Here is a 14,607-nt window from a genome sequence, read left to right as displayed (position 1 = left end):
AACATCAAGTAAAGGATGTGGCTCTGACCACACCTCTTGTTTGGGCAACATACATAGAATCTGAGCAAATACTCAGCACAACATATGCACTGCTTTGATCCTGGGAATTCTAAAATGGCATTATTGTTATGTACTTTACACCTTTTTTTGAGATTATTGGATGGGACTTGCACCAAACAACAGATGGGATCTTCTAGTACCAGATGACCGAGACCCAAATTAACACCCATGAAGTTGGCACCTCTGCTACAGTCTCTGAGTGCTACTGTCACAACAGAATTAGCGGTCAAACCACAGTGGAACTCGCGTATCTTGGCAATAGCTCAGCTAAGAGCTTTCATCTGAAAGAAACTCTCTGACTCAGGGCAACAGCAAAGAAAAATCAGAGGCAATCCCCCAGAGCACCCTTGAGGCTGGAATGTAATAAGGATTAGCTATTGCCCTCCTCCTCCTATTGTTTGTAGGGATTATTCAGAGAGAACTGGCAAATGCTCTAGGGACACAGCTAAGGATGGTATTTCTCCAGCAACAGCTGATGAGGAATTCCAGATCCCATATATTTACAAACTAGAGACAGTAGAGTTGTCTGCTTGTCTGTGGGGAAAGAAATGTATTTACTGCCCTTTTGTTGTGAGTCTCAAATTGTGCTAATCCAAAAGGCGCAGGGAGTATTTTTTCATTCAGATACAAGCTGTTTCATGCCCTGTAGGTCTTTGAATACCTGGACTACTAAAGGAGGTTCAGCCTACCAGTAGAAATGTTTGCATTAATATCCCCTCAACCATGTACTGCTGCACAGGTTATCACTAGTACTGCTAGCCTCAGTTTATTGAAAAGTCCACAACCTTATAAACTGCAAAGGTTTTTTTTGCATAGAATTAGGAAGGAAGGGGACAGCTATTTATGCTGTGCTGACAAGTGTAGCTAATGAAAAAGGAAGTCATATAGCAGTAACATAATATGTAACATACTTAAAAACAAGCTCATCATGGCAGCCTTTGTTCCTTTCATAATATTTGTAAATTGCAGGCAAATTGCTCTAGTGGTCGGGAACCTCTCGTTTCAGTTTTATGGCAGAAATGTGGGGTGTGTGGTTGGAGCACTGTGTTTGAAAGCACCCTACCAGAAGAATATGATCTAATCCTTGGTGTGCACTTTTGCTGAATTCAGTATAACAGCACTTTACATTTCTCTAATACCTTGTGCCCAAGAATTTTCAAAGCACCAATGAATGTAAACTCCCAAATTCACTTGCAAAGTGGTATCATCACCCCCACTATAGAAATGAAGAAATGTGCAAAGAGGCTAAGGAAGAAGGAATGAAACATTTTCCCTGAAACCATTCATCAAAATTCCAGTGTAGGTAAACAGTGATAGGAAGGATATTGTTATGATATAATAAGTTATAAATCTCTATGCATATGAATTCACACTTTATCTCTTTCATTATAATAGCTGGACCCTAGATTATTCTAATGTGGATCCTTCATGAGCACCAAGACCCAGGATGGATGAGTAGCTGGACATTAATAGGGGCAAATGTAATACTGCAGGGTATTTTATTATGGTTGTGCTCCTAAATGTTAACCAGCATGTTAACCAATAAGCAAATGCAAGATGACATTCCTAGAGGGGGTTGTACCTAAGTGCATGAGCCTCCTGGGCCTAAGCTAAAAGACCCAGTTCCCTTAGCCAACTCTGTAGCGAGCTCATCAATCTCTGTATGCAGCCCAGCCAGCAGAGAGAGACAGAGCACCATGCCTGAGTCAGTTTCCACTACACAAAACTGGGGCCCACCAGCACTGCAACATTTGGATCAACATTTTGAATACCTTTCGGTTCAGAGGTCTTTGGAACAGCCGGAGCCCATTCTATAACCAGCTGTACAATTTGGCTCCAGATGAGACTTCACATTCCAAACCTCCCAAATCTGCAAATCGTTCTGATTGCGGATTTGATTTGAGCCCATCCCTATAACAGCCAGGAAAAATTTTAGCCCCTGTACTTGAGATTAGAAACTGCTCTCTTCATGCAGCCCACGCACATTGGCTCAAAGATGGTGCCACCTGCCAACTCCCACCAGGAATTGGGGAGCTTTGAGGAAGAGACACAATCCCTCACCAAGCTCCTCAGAGAAAGCGACGTCACTTCACTTCCCCCTATTGTGCTAAACACCATAGTCTATCCAGCTTTCATAAGCACAAGCAGGATTTTGCCACACTCTCCCTAGTTTCTTGAATATATCAGATCATAAAAGTAAAAATGGGATCCTCATGTTTCTTTGCTTTTTTGTTTGATGCTTTGTTCAGAGGGGAACTTTAAATGCTAATTAATGCACAAGTCTACAGCAAAGTACAGGGGAAAGAAAAAATGCCTTCAATTATTCCATCATGGCAAAAGGAAAAGGGAAGTATAAACAACTTTGCCCTGCACTGCATCCAAGAGATCAAGGCCTGTTTGTCACCAGATCCCCCCAAACTTTTTCCCCCAGTGAAACCCAAGAAGCATGTATGTAAGCAAGCATGTCAGGACTTGGAGTGGAAGCCAGTACAAGAATAACGACAGTAGTATGAGTGTTCCACGTCCATGAACATCTCGTGTTACCAAGATAAATTCAGCTACAAGACTCACCCTTATGCATTCTTAACCCCTTCACTGTAGAATGCCTTCATACCAAAATGAAAAAAAATATCTCCAAGGAAATGATATTTCTCATAGCTGGAAATTACATCCCTACAATACCATACAGCCACTCTCTTCGCAGACAGCCTTGCTTAAAGGCTGCTGATATGACTAAAGCTGTTAAATCTTTGCCAGAAAAATGTAATGATGTGATCAAGAGAATTAGCTTACCTAAGCTAGCCCCTCCTAACTGCCAGAGCATGAAGCTAGGCCCACCAAAAAAGTGAATGATAAAAACTAATACATATAGTAGATACACATAGTACTTCCAGGTCATCCTTAAAGAGCTCTGAATCCTGCAAGTGGTGTCTGGAAATGTCATCATTTTAGGAACGGTTGTCAACAGTAATTCCTGGCAGGGACTAGTCGCAGGGAAAACAGCAGTAAAGAAAAGCTGCTCTTCCCATCTTTCTGAATTCATAGCATTACAAAACTAGCATTTAAGTTGATTATTAATTGAAACATTAACTTAAAAGAAATGTTTTTTGGTGCAATCAACAATGAGAAGGGAATATATTCTCATGTCCACTTATCTCCAAAGCAAGAAACTAAAATAAAAATTGAAACAGACTTTCAAGACATGTTGACATTTGAATGCATTTCAATACTTATTTTTTGTTCTTAACATATCAAAAGCAGAATCATTTAAGTATGCCACAGTAACCTGTTTTCTGACCCTGTCATAAGCAAAGGAGAGAAAATCTCCCAACGAAGTGTATTCCTGTAAGTTTTCCAGTTCAAAGTGGCTTAGGGAACAAAGGATGGTCTTGTGGTTGAGTTTCTACTGAGACCAATGTGAATTCAGTCGTCCCTTCTCCTCCTCCCTCTTCCTCCCCCCCACTTCCAGCAACCTCATCTGTGAATTGGGAACGATAATATTCCCATGCCTCACATGGGTGCAGTGGGAAAAAATTCATAAATACTTGGGAGGTGAGACATTCAGACATTGTAGTGGACATATAAATAGGATGACAAGACATCCAGTTTTGGCTGGGACAGCCCCTTTTTTAAGCCTTGTCCCAGCTGTTCCCACTTTTTCTGGCAAAAGAGGTCATTTGTCCCATTTGCTCTTGCCAACCTGATCAGCTGGCCAGAGCAAATGGGACAAATGACCAATTTTGTAACAAGAAAAATGGGGTGCAAAGGAACATGCAGAGGGTAGTGGCAATGTCAGCTCTGTAGAAGAGGGGACTGTGGGCTTGGGTGGGGGTAGACAAGGCTGGAGTGAGAAATGACCACCAGCCCCAGCCTTGAATGGTGGGCAGGCAGTGGTGAGGGCAGGGCTCAGGTGAGCAGCTCAGATTAGCCCTCCACAGTGTCTCATTTCTCTTTTGGAAATATGGTCACCCTACATATAAATATTTAACTTCTTAATATTGAGGCCCAGCAGATAGGACACCATGGGAAGCTAATCTGGAGTCAGAAGAGCTGGTGTAAAAAGCTATTGGAACTTTCTGCAGTAGTGTGACAGGCAATAGTGGAGACAGCCAAATGCAGTCAAAAGTTTAGGGGCTCTCATGTCCCACTATTTCTAAATCACTTTTCTGAAGGAATAATAAACTGCAAACTGGAAAACTGGCGCACAGAGTGGGAAGAGCATTGCACACATTATTTGTAAAGGCCAATTCAACCTTTACCAGCAGCTCACATTTAGATCCAAGCACACAGGTTGAATCTCACTTTGAACTCTTCACCTCCCCTTCAGCACGCTTCCCCACTAAATATAAATCAGGCTGCTGAAGTGACTGCAGCTGGTATCAACCTTTTCCAATGTTTTCTACACTGTCCTTGTTTTTGTTTACTATTTTTAATCAGGAGAAGTTCTGATCTAAGCAGCAAAGCTACATTGGGAATACACGTGGAAGGAAACTGAAAGAAACCTTGAGATGGCAGTGTTAATTTGCAATAAGAACAGTGAATATATCAGTCCTATAAATGTTAGGAGTTGCTCATCTCTAATCCTTACAAAAATAGCTGAGGATGGGACCTGACAAACACCTTGGCACTGAAGTTCAGGGTGTTAAATGAACTATTCAGAACTCAAACTACTTCAGTTATGCAGCCGTCTAGAGAAAGAACTTGCAGAACAACACTGCAGACAGAGAGATTTTCATTTAAAGATTGTGTGACTCCTTTGAGAAGCCTGCACTTCAAGTCAGGCTGAGTACTACAAATATGGAGTTGAATACAATTTTCAAAATTACAAATCCGTTGACTCAAAGCAAATATAAATGAAGGCAGAAAAATGTATTAGCTATCATGAAACAAGATCTTAAATATAGCACCGTGAAATCTTCAGCTTCTTCATTAAAACAGAAGTGCAACAATAAGATGCAACGATTTTTTCCCCTTCATTTAAGGTAATAAGTGCTGATATTTGGGTGTATATGTTTTACCACCAACAGAAGATAGAAGTAGATATTTGTTGTGTGTAGGGTATTGATTGCCCATTTCCACTGCAACTGTCACTCTCTCTCCTCAAGGTTAATTTGATGCCTTATGGCATAATTCAATGACTAATCAATGTGGGTTAGGAAAAACTTAAAGAACAATGAATAGTCTAGCAGCACCTTAAAGACTAACAAAACATGTAGATGGTATCATGAGCATTCATGGATACAACTCACTTCTTCAGATGAAACTTTACCTGGGAGCAGGTGATCCCATATTTATTTACTGCGGGGCTCTTGCAGCTTCCTCTGAGGCAGGCAGTCCTGGACAAATTGATGACAAGATACTGAAGTTGATGTACCACTAGTCTGACCTGGCATAGCAATTCCAAAATTCCAACAAACTGTAAAATCATATTCTGTAGCCTTTGTTTTTCCTCATTCCCTGCTGTTTGTATGCTGCATACTGAGACACATCTAACATGGGAACCGTTAGCTAGAGCAGTGTTTCTCAACCAGTGATACAAGTACCTTTAGGGGTACTTGAGAAAAGTCTGGGGGGTACATCAATACAACTGAAATTTGGAGAAAACTGAATTTTTGTTTTAAGTTTTACAATGCTATATTATTTTTGTACTTTTTACACCCAAAAATTTCCTCACCCGCCCAACTACAATTAAGTAGTTTAAACAAATGTGTTGCAATAGTAGAAAAAAAATGTGTGTCTGAAAACTGTAGGTACAGGGGTACTTTTTATTTTAACGGGGGTACTTTATAAAAAAAGGTTGAGAAACACTGAGCTAGAGCCCTGCAGCAGAACTGAGACCCTGCAGCTCCTACAGGACCTACAGCCATAATAGCAAGAATGGGTAAAATGTACTTTATTGCAGGCAAACTTGAGTGGGCAAAAATAAAAAAGCCTGTGGCAATTTTTCAGTAAAACATTAAATTTCTTGTAACTTTGTAATAAATAGGATTTCAGCAATGTAAAGCAACTTTTATTTAAATAAAGGTTTTAATATTTTAATTTATGCAAAGGCTAGAAAGAGATCTGATTCCTATTATAAACAGGAATTAGAGTATTTGTTATATGGTTTAAACAGGATTTATTTTATTCTTTAGCAGTAAAAATTTTATATATTAACCAACCCCTTTGTTGGTTTTTATTTGTTTTTGTAAGTAGTATAAGGGAAATCTGTCTCTCTTGCAGGATTTGCGGTATCTAAAGGTTTGTGAGTGAAAACAAGATAAAAATGCAAGGAACAATGCAGGTAGGTAAGTGGGTACTGCTGGGCAGGACAGGAGTGAAATTAAACCAAAAATAGTCCTATACAGGGCTCAGCTGTAAACTGTGGAGTATGGGTATTTTTGTAAGATTTCCTGTGATGTACTATAAAATGATGATAAAGAACAAGAGTATGCCTGTATAATTAATTCTTTTCAGAGCACATATGTGCACTCAACCTGTAGAATTCACTGCCCGAGGTTCGCATTGTGACAAATACTGTGGTTGGGTTTTAAAAAGGATCAGATCATTTTATGACCATAACTACCACTCAAAAGTAATTATACAATACATAAGTCTCTAAATTTCATGCTTCTGGGCATAAACAGACTGCCTTCAAAAGCTTCAAAATTATTCCCACCCACTGAATAGCATTGTGCGATCATTAATGTGTTTCACAGAGACCTCCCTGTGTCACATCAGGTATTGGGCACCACAGCTGGAGGCAGGATCTCAGACTAGACAGACCAATGAATAATCACATCTGGTATGGCAACCCCTGTGCTCCTATAATCCCTTTGTTAATAACATGGTAAAACAATTCAGGCAGCATTACTGCACATGTCGGATTCTGTTTACTTAACTGCTGTTTTAGGTAATTGCTAGTAAACCAAGCTCTTGTGCTTTCTTCCAAAAAAATTCAATTTAGTAGTAAATCTATACTGCCTTCTGCTCAAAACATGTCATCTAAAGTTCTAAACTAGCGTCAACCAAGAATTCCTGATTTGCCTCCAAGGATATGAAAGCCAAGTACCAAGTACATCAATTCATGGATTGGAGTACACTTGCTTTATGTTTGTATGCATTGATTTTCCTTCCAATTATTTATGCACATTAATGGCCTGTTTCACTTAAATGGTACAAAAAAGAATTGAAATGAAGAACAAGATCTTTCTCTCGCAAAACTAAAATTTTTAGAAACCTCCTTGCATACTGTAAGCTTATGAGTAACTTTGCACTACAGGATAATTGATAAAGACCATTACATTCTGGAGACTGATGTTTGATTTTCATTCTTTAGATCTGGACTGGTTCCTACACTTGGGTCAGACTTTGATGGCTTGAAATGCACAGCCTAAAGATCTCAGCCTCCTGGAAGGGGGAGGAAAATCTCTGCGTAATTAAGCTTCATACCAATCTACAGAAACAATGGACAACAGCCATTTGAACACAAATATGAAATCTGGCACAGAGGGAAGGAGATTATACATCCACATCTAATCAACTGGGCCTCAGTTTAACATGACGCTTACTTGTAAACAAAAAATAATTACATTTGGGTTTCTCTGTTTATGCCAAGAGAAAAAAACAACAAAGATTTTTTTGTTCTGTTTACTAAAATCTTAGTAAGTGTGACACTGATTAAAGTCCAATTGCCAAGAATGAATAGTGATAGTTTGAAAAGTGGCACAAATATTTTATCTGATGGGCAATATATATAACCAGCTTTTAAACTGCAAAATAATATTGGTGTGTTGTTGGGGCACCAAAACAGGAGAACTGAGAAAAATGATTATTAGATTGTTCTAGGGAATAAGGGGGTAATGCATAACTTTATTACATTGCCTAAATGTTTGCAATGAAACCCAAAACCACACAGAACTTGCCAGGATTCAGGTTTCATTGCAAACTTGAAACTCAGCTCTGGGGATAGGTTTGCAAATGTTTGCAAAACTATTGAGTCAACCTGGGCCCTACCTCAAACAAACTGGAGTTATGGTTTACAGTTGAAAGAGCCATGGGAAATGTGCAGTGTCAAATCAAAACCAAGTGAAATAGAGAGAATTTGACAGTTTCACTTTGAATTGTGGGGATTGTTTTAACCAAAACTCAGACATTTCATAATACAAGCAGACCAAAATTGATAGCCGTGTAAAGTATATACAGAGCAATGGAAAGAAAACATCATGTTTAGAGTCTTTACCATAATATCTACTTTTATCTTACTGTGTCACTTCTAGACTAAAGAATTGCATTCACCTCTAGTTTAATCCAGCTTTGATGGGACTTTAGGTGGTGGAAAAGTCTGCCTGGTGATTTGGTGGCCAGCAATGCCCCATTACCATACCATCACAATCTTAAATCATTTATCCTCATAACACTCCTGTGAAATAGTGAAGTGCTATTATCCCCCTTTTACAGATGGGGCACTGAGAAAATCTGCCTGGTTGAGATGTAGGGCTTCAGAAGGGGCCAGCAGTACTGGCTATGAGGAGTACATGGCCAGGGATTGGCAGGGGAGAGGAGGTAGTTCAGGGATTCAGCACATCCGGTTGGAAAGATTCACTAGCAGGGCTCTTAGCATCCCACGTCCCATTAGAAACTAAAACTGTATCTTTTCCAGGGGGAAAACAATTGATTTTTCCATAGCAATACCTAACCCAGGAGAGATCTCACTCCAAAATCCTAGCAGAGACAACGGCACAGATTGTCATTCGCTCAGTGTAGCTAGCAGAGATAAATCCCAGGTTGACCCCAACTAGCCACATCAAGGTACAAAATACAAGAGTTTTTAACTAAAGCAAGAGTCAGGAGGCTAGAGAAGAGCACGTGCACAAGCACGAGAATGACTATAGCCTACTGAGAGAGCACCTGCCTGCAAGGTGGGAGATACGGGATCCAGTTCCTCTGCTGCAATGGCTAATTATTTATTCACAGTGGCATACTTTCAACAGGAGAGAGTGAGGGAATCTGACATCGGAATGCTCCATATTCATACTCACTCGAAAGGCGGCAGATCCCTGTTCAAATCACTTCTCATCAGGAGGAGGGGTCCTTGAGCCCAGACTCTCCCAAATCCCAGGTAAGTACCCTAACCACTGGGTAAAAGTGATGAGGCAGATGGTCTTCCTTCTCTATCCTCCACATACCCAATGATTATCTGTTTTGTGTGACGAGCCTGGGGGCAGATCTGACAGGGGTGCCCTAAGCATATATGCCAGATCAGACTGCACATGCAGGTTGGGGTGATGAAATTCTATTCTTCCTGGCTGCAATCGCTCTTGGGCAGGGGTCTCAAACTCATGGCCTACAGGCCATCTGCAGCCGGAGCAATTCCACTGCTGGGGATTGCTGGGGAGCCTGATGCAGGATGGCAGCATGAGTCAGGTCTCCCCGTATTCACTGCAGCCGCAGGCGCTGCAGGGAAGTGGAATGACACAGCAGCCTCTGCTCTGCTGCTATCTCCCAGGCCAGTGGGGTTGCTCTGCTTCACTGCAGTGGTGAAAAATGGAGTGCCCCAGTCACGCTGTGGGCTGGTGTGGGAGATAGCGGTAAAGCGGAGCAGGCTTCTATGTAGTTCCGCTTCCACACAGCTCCCACCAGTGTGTGTGGAGGCCCTGCTGCCAGCCCCAGCCCAGCCAGGCCAACCTGAGTATGGGGGACCATCCTGTCCATAGGATGGTTGTGACGACTGCTGTGGGGCCACCCAAAGCACAGGGCCCAAGGGAGTTGCACTGAATCTTCCTATGGAAATGGTGTCTCTGCACACATTTCCCCCAGGCGCAGGGATGTGCTAGCAGTGGCACAGAGCTAGCAGCCAGAAGCCTCTCTAGCCCCGCAGTACTACCAGAGGCCACTGGGAGTGTTAAGTCACCCAGGGATGGTAGGTGGGCTGAGAGATGCATGGGGGAGGGTGAATTCATGGAGACACACACACCCAGAGCCCTGCCTCAGGATTCGAGGACCAGCTCAGTCTCTAAGGTAAATTGAGTTTGAGACCCCAACTCTGGGACTTAGCTATTGAGTGACCAGATAGCAAGCATCAGGACTGCCAACAGAATTGTCAGACCCAGGGACAAGGTGGGCAGTAGCTGGGCCCGGGCCCACAGAAGGGGCAGGGACTCAGATGGAGGAACTGGGCTGAAATCTATCTTCCCCCAGCCAGCCCTACCACTACCACTGCTATAGTAGTGGCGGCAGTGGCCAGGAGTCACAGGCCTTTTTAAATTGTTGGGCCATGGGACAGCTGCTCCTTTTCCCACCCCCACCGCCACTGTCTGTAGGCAGCCTGGCAAGTATGAAAAAACAAAACACTTTTTTTTCCCCAGGGATGAGGACAGAGTATAGTTGTGTATATAAGGCAAAGTCTAATATCAGGATGGCCCCAATAATAGCCAGACATCTGGTTGCCCTGCTTAGCCAGGAGATACGCACACAGATGCCTAGAGGGAGACAGCAGCGTGTATGCTCACAGGCACAAACTAGATGTCGAAAGAACTTTTTACTGCAAAAATTTAGTTTGAGTTTAGGTGCCTACAGGATTCAGTGAGAATTCTGTGAGTAGCTGTGGAACCTAATACTGTGATTTGGGTGTGTCGACCCAGACCAAGGTGCCTAAACCCAGGACGTAGGAACCTAATTACCTTTGTAAATCTAGACCTTAGTCCTAGCAACACTGAGCAAAACAATGCCTGAACACCATTAAAAATCTGTGCCTATTTCTCCTATTACCTGGATCAACTCATTTAGCCATTCTTTCTCAAACAACAGTTGGTAGCTGTTCTCTATGCATCTTGTTTTCTGCTGGCTGACAAATGGTTTATGGTAGTGGTCTCTTAGCAGGAAGAAACCTAATTTGGGTGCCCTCCATATCCTAAGTCTGTCCCACAGAAGCTACCTGGACTTACTGGGAATTACTCTTATCTCTAAGGGGGGTAACTCAAGTCCTACTCAAAGTGAAAGTTTTTTCATTGACCAGCTGGGTTTGGATCAGGCCCCGTTCACTTTATAATATTGATACAGGCACAGTGGAATAAACCAATATTTATGGTCCATTTGGGGTGATTGTGTTTAAGTTTCAAGAAACCTGTACAACTCTTTTCTAAATTTCTAGAATGTTCTCAAAAGCCCAAATGCATGACAGAAAGAGAGAGAGAAAAATACTTCCTGGCTTCCTTGAAATAAATAACTCTTCCTTGATATGAGGGACACTTGGCTGCCCTGCTCAGAGGTTCTCAAGTTCAAGAGCAGACTTGAACTGAACAGACTGTTTGAGTGCCATAAGATAAAGGCAAAATGTAAACAGTGTCCAAAAGGAGCCAATGTCCTAATGTAAAGAGTTTATTTGTGTTTTAATGAACTGGTTCAGCAAGCAAGGAGACTTAAAAATACAGAACTCATCTAATAAGCTCACAGTTCAACTGAGGGCTGTTAGCAACTAATCTCATGAGGAGTAGCCTGATGGTATCAGTAAATGTAAACAAATGAATGCAATCTGTGAGTGCATTCCCTGCTCACCAGCCAGGTTCCTTTCAGAAGCTTGTCGTACAGAGCTGTTCTTTTTGCTGTTGTTCATTTTAAAGCAAATGAGTAAGTCATAGCCCTCAATGAACATCAAGAGAATTGTGTATATTTCAGGTACACAGATTATAATTAAAAAATGACTAGCCTAGCATATCACTTTAAAAGACAAAAATATATGAAAGTGCCTTATATTATAGTAACTACAGTATCTGTAAACACACCAATAATATACCAGAACTATAAGGATGCACAAGAAGAGGAATGAAAATATATGAAGATAAAAAGTAAATGTTGCATTTGGAATGACCACCCTAATGTACTCTCTCTCAGCTCTGTAGGCCATCAGTCAGGGTCTACATAACTTTTCTGGCAGCAAGTGAGTAGGAAAAAAAATTAAAATCAATTTTTCCTTTATTTAGGAGGTACTTAAGGGCATTGTGGAAACAGTTCTCTCTGGCCACTTTGCCACAGTTAAGAGTCACCTAGCATTCCTAGCTGCCAACTATTACAACACTATGCATACACACTCAATATATTCCTCTTCTGTCCTGATGTTTAGGGATATCCCTCAGTTTTTCTCAAAATATTTCTTCTGTACTTTCCATTTCCCCCTCTCCCATCAAATACTAGAATTCTTAAAGTGGAAATAAATGTCAGAGATGGTGTTAAGGTTGGTGTGCCCAAAATATGACTCACTGAGCTTTTTTTTTCTAGTGTGTTTTCTGAGTCCAGAGTGGATGGCATGTCGTTTTTATCTTCAATGTTCTTTATTTTCTGAGAATAAACGGTTAATACCGGGAACAGAGCACTAATAAGCAATAAAATACGGTGTCAATGAGATGAAGATACATGTATGTTGTCAAGAAAATAATTTTGACTCTCAATTGCCAAGAAATAACAAAAAATGAAAAATTCTGGAATTAAACTGGGGTGGGGTATTCAAATGAATTCAGAGTGAAAATGCTTTTATTCTTCATCACAGATAACCAAATGATAACATTTCAAGCCTATTGGTAAACTTTTCAAGGATCAGTTGAATAAAGAAAAGCAGATTTAAATCCAGTATATTGATTATTTTGATCCTGCCAAACTGCTTGTATTTTAGCTGTCCCTATATCTATGATCATCATCCTTAATCGTCAGCTTACCTTGCAAAAATGCAATTAATTTATTTTACTTTGAAAATGTTATTTCCATTTTTGGAGACTATCGTGCCATGTATAGCCTTGCTCTTGCAAACAGGTGGGGGACTTTAACTTTACTCACAAAACTGAAGTCAAGGTTTGCATGAGCAGGGTCAATCCAATGGTAAAACGAAAAGGGACAGAGTATAACCTTCTTATTCAATGCTGGGCTTTCGCTCACAGGAATCATGTCACTCAATTCATTGCTGTCAGCCAAGTTCCTAGTGAACGGGTGTCCTACATTACAGAAAACCCCACCACAGCAGGGAGTCGTTGTCACTTTTCTTGTGAGATTCAGCAAAAAGGCCAAGAATGGAACAGATGTCCAAAGCATCCGCAGAGGATGTAAAAAGAAATTGGGCCTTACTGAGTAATCTCCCACTAACACTGTCAGTATGCCAACATTGCAATCAGAGATGTACCATACCTAAGCTAGCTTTGATCTAGCTAGCTCAAACAACATTAGCCATCACACCTCATCAGCACGGGGTAGCCACTCTACTGCATATTCAGGATCCTCAGTAGACTTGTCTCATTAAAGTCTCATTGACATCCACTCCAAATAAATACATCACAATCAACTTTACTCCATAATATTAATTGTTTTCTAGTGTCTCACACATGGATAAAAAATCTAAAATGATTTGCAATGCTAAGTGGGAAAAATTATTTCCTCACAAACTGTGAAAGTGCCCATATATTGTTATTTGTTATATTGTATAGCTGCTCTGGAAAGCAAGATTTATTCTGTAAAATATGTTGGTATGGTCCAGCACTCTAGCTCAAATTAGGAAATTTTAGGCCCCAATCTAACAAAATATGTAGGCCCAGTGGTTTCAGTGGATTGCAACAATTGTGATTTCCCAACAAATGCTTATATTTCTGACCAATAGCTTTGGAAAATAGACAGACATATTGGCTTGGTAATAACAAAGTGAGAGACAGAACTTCAAAGCAGATTAGAATTGCAGAACTGATTGCACTAACAAGCAGACTGGATCATGTGTATTCCATTAATCTTCAGATTAATCAACTGTCTATTCTCAGCCACAGGAATCAACTAAATTGTGATGCACTTCAAATAAATCATTTGCAGAGCAGAGTAAAGCAGAAAGATGTTCACTTTATACAAGTCATTCATTTAATTAAGTGCCTCCAAATTTGGAGATAACTGTTCCTACCAAAAAAGCAACTTTGGCACTCTCCTGTTTATAAATATAAAGGGCTAAATGACTAATTGCATTGTATTATTTCCAGATTATCTTTTTTTCTATACTAGTTCTACTCTGCAGTCTTGGATGCAATTGTTCTAAATTATGAAGTTCTAGAAGGGGCATATTTAAAGAGTTTTGTTTTGAAATTGTTCTCCCTTCGTCCTCCTCACACAACAGAGGAATAAATTGTATCTGTAACATGGCCTTTGCGTGCATGATTCCATAGCATTGTCTGCTCACTGCTTTTGTTATTCTTGCATGTATCTCCAGATGTGTCAGTGACTTACCTGAAAAACATCTGGAAAGCCACATACCCTCACCACTGCACTACAGTTTTATAGATTTTGCTTTTCCAGTATTGATATTGGCCTATTTCTTACCTTCAGGTAATTTATTTGTTCTTTTTAGTTTATGACAGACAGACAGATAGACCGACCTTCATCTAACACAGATTATATTTAGAGGAAAAGATCATTGATTTGAAGATGGGGAAGAGGGAAGGAAATTTTTTTCCATTGTGTCCCACTGAAAAAATACAGCTACTACAATGTATTTCAGTGGGATCTAAAAGTATGTCCAGAATTTTTCCTTGAAATCTATTAATTGCT

At 40.6% G+C, this 14,607-nt stretch overlaps 1 long non-coding RNA gene across 1 annotated transcript in view; it reads left to right on the top strand.

Annotated features, from left to right (window-relative positions):
• LOC102446473 (uncharacterized) overlaps window positions 1–14,406 on the top strand; it is a 62,636-nt gene extending 48,230 nt beyond the window's left edge. The window contains exons 2-3 of the long non-coding RNA XR_003091335.3: window positions 6,283–6,343; window positions 7,379–14,406. This is a non-coding gene — a long non-coding RNA (uncharacterized LOC102446473). The remainder of the gene's footprint in view (window positions 1–6,282; window positions 6,344–7,378) is intronic.
• The last annotated feature ends 201 nt before the right edge of the window (window positions 14,407–14,607 follow it).

This window comes from Pelodiscus sinensis, chromosome 3 (assembly GCF_052426305.1).
Source record: "Pelodiscus sinensis isolate ZL-2025 chromosome 3, ASM5242630v1, whole genome shotgun sequence".
In the NCBI taxonomy this organism is placed as follows: domain Eukaryota; kingdom Metazoa; phylum Chordata; order Testudines; family Trionychidae; genus Pelodiscus; species Pelodiscus sinensis.
This window is presented reverse-complemented; position numbering and strand designations above follow the sequence as displayed.